Genomic DNA, 6,842 nt, shown 5'->3' on the forward strand with positions numbered 1-6,842 from the left:
ATGAAATATGACATCAATAAAGGAAGAATCAGAAGAAATAGAGAATATGAAGGGGTGCCAGCATAATTGGCTCCTGTATAGTGTTCCTCAAGATTAGAGATGGAAATATGCAATTATACCTCATGCTGGGGGGCGGGCAACTTGGCCCTTCCCATTAGTTCTTAAGGCTCAGCCAGACCTTCTTCGAGTCCAGTGCTATTACCCTGTTGACTTTTCCTTCAGTACAGTTTTCACATCCCAAAAAAAGAATCTGATGCGTTTCCTGGGCAGGTAGTGGAACTCCTCTTATTCACAAACTGAGGTTCTACAGTAACTTTCTCCTTACCCAGAAGCACCAATTGATCTCAGAATGGTCATGGAACCTTACAAAAATTACAGTAGTCTCCTAATAGTTTCCTAACTCTGCACTGACTATGCTCCAGGTGAGGTTACTTTCTGAATGCCCACTCAAAAACAGTTTATCTGTTGTACGTGGTTTACACCCCTTGGTTCTTCTTCCCTTCTTGCAAACACACCCAAACCCATTGCCTGGCTTTATGTCTTTCACAGCTTTGTGTAGCAACTCAAACTCTAAATGGTAAATGAGTCCAATGTCATCTAGCTTTCTTTGGTAGCTTAAATAAGAATGGCCTTTATAGGCTCAATGATTTAAATGTTTGGTCACCAGGGGGTGGCACTATTTGAAGGCATTAGGAGATGGCAGAGTACATGCAGTCTTTTTGGAAGAAGTGCGTCACTGGATTTCAGAAACCCAAGCCATACAAGTGGTTCTCTTTCTTCTTTCTGCCTATAGGTCCAGATATAGAATTATCTGCTCCTTTTCCATCACCATGTCTCCATGCTTCCTGCCACCCTGATAATAGACGAAAATTCTGAAACAGTAAGCCAGCCCCAAATTAAATGCTTTTCTTTATAAGAGTCACCACAGCGTAAGGATCTGCATCTGTCTTAGTTAGCTGCTTGTTGAGCCTCTCAGAGGACAGCCATGCCAGTGTCCTGTTTGTACGTACACTATAACATCAGTAATACTGGCAGGCCTTGGAGCCGCCCCCCCCCCATTGAGATGGATACAAAGCTGGGCCCATCACTGGACCTCCTCTCCCTCAGATTCTTCTCCATTTTTTGTTCCTGCAGTTCTTTTAGACAGGAAATGATCTGGGTTTGAAGTTTTTAACTGTGGGATGGCAACTTCATCCCTCCACTTGATGTCCTGTCTTTCTACTGGAGGTAGAATCTAGGAGTTCCTTATCCCCACTGTTGGGTGTTTCATCTGAGATCCCTCCCTTTGAGTCCTAAGAGTCTCTCACCTCCCAGGTCTCTGTTACATTCTAGAGCCCCTCCCCCACCTCCTACCCCTGAGGTTGCACATTTCTTTGTTTTGTTTTGTTTTTTGTTTGTTTGGTTGGTTGGTTGGTTGGTTGGTTGATTTTTCAAGACAGGGTTTCTCTGTATAGCCTTGGCTGTCCTGGAACTCACTCTGTAGACCAGGCTGGCCTTGAACTCAGAAATCCGCATGTCTCTGCCTCCCAAGTGCTAGAATTAAAGGTATGCACCACCACTGCCCAGCCCATATTTCTATTCATTCTTCTGCCCCTCAGGGCTTCTCTCTTGTCTCTCCATCCCCCAATAACTGATCACGTTGTTCCCCTATTCCCCTCCTCCTCCCTTCTCCCAAACAGATCCCTCCCTCCCACCCTCCCTCTGCCTTTCATGAGTGTTTTCTTCTCCCCCAACCATTGGACTGAAGTCTGGTACCCTTATAGTTGAATTAGGGAAAGACTGGAAGAAGCTGAGGAAGAGGGCAACCCCATAGAAAGACCAGCAGTCTCAACTAACCTGACCCCTGAGATCTCTCAGACACTGAGCCACCAATAAGAAAGCATACATGAGTGGGTCTGAGACCCCCAAAACATATGCAATAGACTGCCTAGTCTGGCCTCAGAGAGGGAATATGTGCCTAACCCTAGAGACTTAAGGCCTCAAGGAGTGGGGAAGCCTGACTGAAGGTGGTGGGGGGCATCCTCTTGGAGACAGAGTGGAGGAGGAATGGGATGAGGAACTCTAGGAGGGCAGGCCATGACCAGGGCAATGACTGTATTGTAAAAAATAAAAAATAAAAGTAATAATAATAATTAAAAAAAGAGTTGCCATTGTCAAGGTGTCTCTTTATAGCAATAGAACACTGACTAAGACATGTTATGAATCATAAGAGTCTGTGAGATCATGGTAGCAATTGGAAGCACATGTCCAGCTTCACTCAATACCCTCATGACCTCTGCGGTGCATACATGTCTGTTCTTACGAGACCTGACTTTTTATTTTTTATATTTTCCTCTCTTTACCACATTTGCCTCATAGCCTCTCCCTTCCCTATTTTAAATTGAGAAAATCAGAAGGCACCAACCTGCATTTCCCAGTCAAATTCTCCTAGTCAGCCAATATAAAATTTCCTCTTCATCTCTGTCTTGGTAATGGTACATTTCTCCTCATATAAGCCTCTCCAAGGCATTCTATCACAAATCTCCTCACCTTTGCAAGGGCTTCACTTTCAGACACTCCTTTTTGCCCTTAGCCATCAACTCTTCTTCAGCAGATTGGTCACATTTTATATAATCACAATGCTTCTTATATTTTCAGATAAAAATCAAGCCAATCTACATAAAACCAACCTTCCTTGCATGATTTACCCAGGGCTTTCGTAGAATAGTCTACAACTGTGTTTCCTTCTGCAGCCATTTACCTCTTGTCTTACGTCCAGTGTTCTGCTAAAACTGGTTGTTCTGGCTGTTATCATTGAACTGTGCTGGGCTCCTTCCTTTTCTGGCTTACTGGACACCATCTCTCATGTTTTCCACCCAATACCTGGGCAGCCACTTCTGTTTTCTCTCCAGACTTTCCTTCCCCTGGCAGCTGACTCTTACAGTTCCTTGGTGATTTCCAATTTTCCCCACTTCCCTACATTTTTCTTAACCTGATGGCTTAATTCCCATAATTATAATAGGCATCATCATTTCTGAGAATAATCTTCAATATGAACTCTAAATGTTAATGCTCTAAATGTCTTCAAGGACCTGAGTGTCACCATCCCTAGGGAGCACTTCTCTCAAACTTTTTCTTAATTAAGTTCCATTCTTTTCTTGTTTATGGTAGTTTATTTGCTTACAATCTACAAATTATTTTATCAGTCTACTTCCACAAAGGAAAGAAGAGGATTGAAATTGTGAGTGAGTGAGTGTGTGTGTGTGTGTGTGTGTGTGTGTGTGTATGTATGTGTGTGTGTGTCCATGTCCAGTTTATTACTTTAAAAGTAAACACAGCCAAACTAGTATCTCACCATACCAGAGACAATATTTTTCTGGCTGCTATTTGCTTACATATTTTTGTATTAATGCACGTGGTAAAAGTATGAATTTCATACTGACTATAAACTACAATTATGGATGGAGTATACATTCACACATTTATTCAAAAGGACAAAATTATTATCTTTATTTCAGAGTGTCTGCCTTGACTATGAGAGTACGTGTGAGCCCAGTGATGGTTAAAACCATATACAGCATTTTGTATTTCTTCCAGAAAGTACAACTTTGCAAATGTTGTCTTGTATGTTGGTTTGTAGCATGGTTTTATCAAGACCAACAATGTTGCTTAAACAAATATTTAAATTTCATCCTTTAGAGGTATGCAGTGCTATTTTTCCATGCCATAGATAGCAGCTCTATTTGATGATTTACCGTGATATTTCTTCCTCTCTCCCTTCCTCTTTCTCTCATACACCACTTGCTTATTATTTCCCCATAGATAAGTACAGGACGGATTTCGCCGTCAAGATAGCTCATGCCTCCAGTAGCTCAGCGAGGCAGTTTGTGTGATGCCCGTGATTCCATTTGTCACAGAGCCTTTATGAGGAGACAGAAGATATGACTTCACCTCGTTTTTCATTTCCTGTTATCTCTGCGATTTCAGTCTTCAGCTGCTCTGTTTTCCTGTACCTAAACTGGAGCCGACATTATCAGAACAGCACCTGCTACCGCCACTGCAGCTGGGGCTGTCAATAGTAACAGGGCGAGCAGCTGGGAACTCTCTGTGCGCCTTACCAAACCCAGTGCATGGCGATGTCCACAAAGGGAAAGCAAAATGAATACACTCGGTGGGGTGGAAATGCTTCAGAATGAACAACAATCCTCAGCTTATAAAGCATGTAGAACACAGGGATGGAGCAATCTCCCACCTGTAATTCCTTGGGTCAGTGGTCTTCTGCAAGACAGTAGGGTTCTTGGCCGTCACGGGCACAAGGTTCTTACCCTGAGAAGCTAGAAATGCTTAGGCTGTGGTGTGAAATCCAAGAATTGTGGACGAACTGGGTGATGAGTTCCTCTGACGGAAGAAGTGCAAGGAAAAGCGTTTGTTCGCAGCAAGGCAAGGTGGGTACAGTGGAATGAGGTGATTGAGAGTTTCTGGAATGAAGCATGTAAAGGAATAGTAGGAGACAAGTAAGCTTTGGCCTTTAGAGGCTAAGACACGAGATGTGTTGCCAGAGGACTACATAATAGGCCATCAAGGGACTTTGAGACCATAACCAGGGGAGCATTTGACTGTGGGATTGCGTGGAGAGAGAGGGCGTTGATAACTTTGGCCTCTCATGGGGCTAATATGCTTTTCGCTGATGTCTTTTCTTATGGTTCGTGCATTCCTGAGGAACCCATCACTAGCTTGGGTGTGTCTTTTATCCTTCCCCTTTGTATGTAGAAGGTGTCCGCTCTGTGCTAGGAGCTTTTGGATAAAAAGGCTCTTATCATTTAGGAAAACCACAATAATGGGTCTATATTAACACATGTATAGTAGGGGATGTTGCTGGTTTTCTTTTTTTCTCTTTAGCCTTAATAGCCTCTCTCGTCTCTCCCTTCACACAGTCGTGCTCAGTATCTCAGCTGGCAGGACTGAAACTGTTCCCTTGCCTTGTACCTGTACACTGCATCACTAAATGCCAGTCTTGGTTACAAGTTCTCACCTTTGATTCCATAAGGAGACTAAGTCTCTGGATAATGCAGATGAGTCCTGAGCTGGTCATAAGAGTCTATAGCCTGAGGTTTACTGATACCTCAGAATGATTTCCAAAGATTTGTTCACCTATGAACAAGCTCCTCCATCTCATTTCACACAGCCTACTATTTTTACTATTTTACACAGCTCTCTATTTCCTATCTCTGAAATGGACATCTTCCTTAAATTGTACCATTTTTCGTGATTCCTAAGGGTTTTTTTTTTTCCTACCACCATAGAACATACAGTAAAATCATACTCAAACTTACTGAACCTAGATGAGACTCGGGTATCTGCTTTATTATCCTGAATTTGTCTAGGCCTTTCAGCCTTTTGCATTCAAGCTTGCTTCTAGGATAAAGAGGCCGCTGTCAGATTGACTTCAAGATACCTCACATTGCAGCTGTATTTGGAGAACCGTGTGTTGCTGAATAGTTTGGTGTATGACAGAGATATGAAGAGACTTGAGAAAAGATCCATTGTCTTGGTGGAGCCATGACAGGATGACCTTGCAATCAAAGATGGGCCAAGCCTGGTACCGTGAAACCCCATCTTTTTAACACACTTATGTGCCCTAGCTTATATGTGTAGTTAAAGCACAAATACCACAGAATTAACATATTATGAGCAACAGAAATTTAGTTGGTTCAGTTCTGAGAATGGAAGTCTAGCATTTAAGTGCTAGCAGAATCAGCATCTACCATAGTGGTTCATATGACATACATTTCTGTGTTATGTGGGGCTCTCCATTACAAAGTCCCTAATCATATCACTATGGCTTTGCCATTATGGCTTAAACCCCTATCTCCTAATACCATCTCCTTAGGAGCAAGGGCTTCATAGAAACTATGGCGAGATGGAAACATTCTCTGTGTTGCACTGGGTTTCTGTTTTGTGTTTTCAACATTTTTCTACAACAAAAGGCACTGTCTTTGTCATCCAACATCATGTCACCCATTGCACAAAATAAAATAGATGATTAATCATGATTCTCCTGGTACTAATGGTATGTGTGACCTGGCCATCAAAAGGACCTAAAGGGGATGATTCTTGAAAAAGAAAACTGAGCATAGCTGGGTCCTCAGGCACATAAATTTCCAATTTTCTGAGGAAACTCCAGATTGATTTCTCGAGTGGTTGTACCAGTTTACCATCCCACCAGCAAGGGAGGAGTGTTCCTCTTTCTCGACATCCTTATCTACAAGTGCTGTCACCTGAGTTTTTGATCTTAGCCATTCTGATTAGTGTGAGGTGGAATCTCAGTGTCATTTGAATTTGCATTTCCCTGATGACTAAGGGCTCTGAACATTTCTTTAAGTGCTCAAATGGCTTCCAGGCCATTTGAGATTCCTCTGTTGTAAATTCTCTGTTTAACTCTAGATCCCGTTCTTTTTAATTGGGTTGTTTGGTTTTTTTGGAGGTTAGCTTCTTGAGTTCTTTATATATTTTGGATATTAGCCCTCTATCAGATGTGGGGTTAGTGAAGATGTTTTTTTCCCCAAACTGTAGGTTGCCTATTTGACTTGAACAGCTAGCTATTTCACTCTTGGGCATATACCCAAAAGATGTTACAGAATACCACAGGAGCACATACTCCAGTATGTTCATAGGGGTCTTATCTGTTATAGCCAGAAACTCCAAACCCAGATGTCCCACAATGGAAGAATGGATACAGAAATTGTGGTTCATTTACACAATGGAACATTATTCAGCTATTAAGAACCAGGATGTCACTGGGCAGTGGTGGTGCACGCCTTTAATCCCAGCACTTGGGAGGCAGAGGCAGGCGGATTTCTGAG

This window comes from Mastomys coucha, unplaced genomic scaffold, assembly GCF_008632895.1.
Source record: "Mastomys coucha isolate ucsf_1 unplaced genomic scaffold, UCSF_Mcou_1 pScaffold13, whole genome shotgun sequence".
Classification (NCBI taxonomy): Eukaryota; Metazoa; Chordata; class Mammalia; order Rodentia; family Muridae; genus Mastomys; species Mastomys coucha.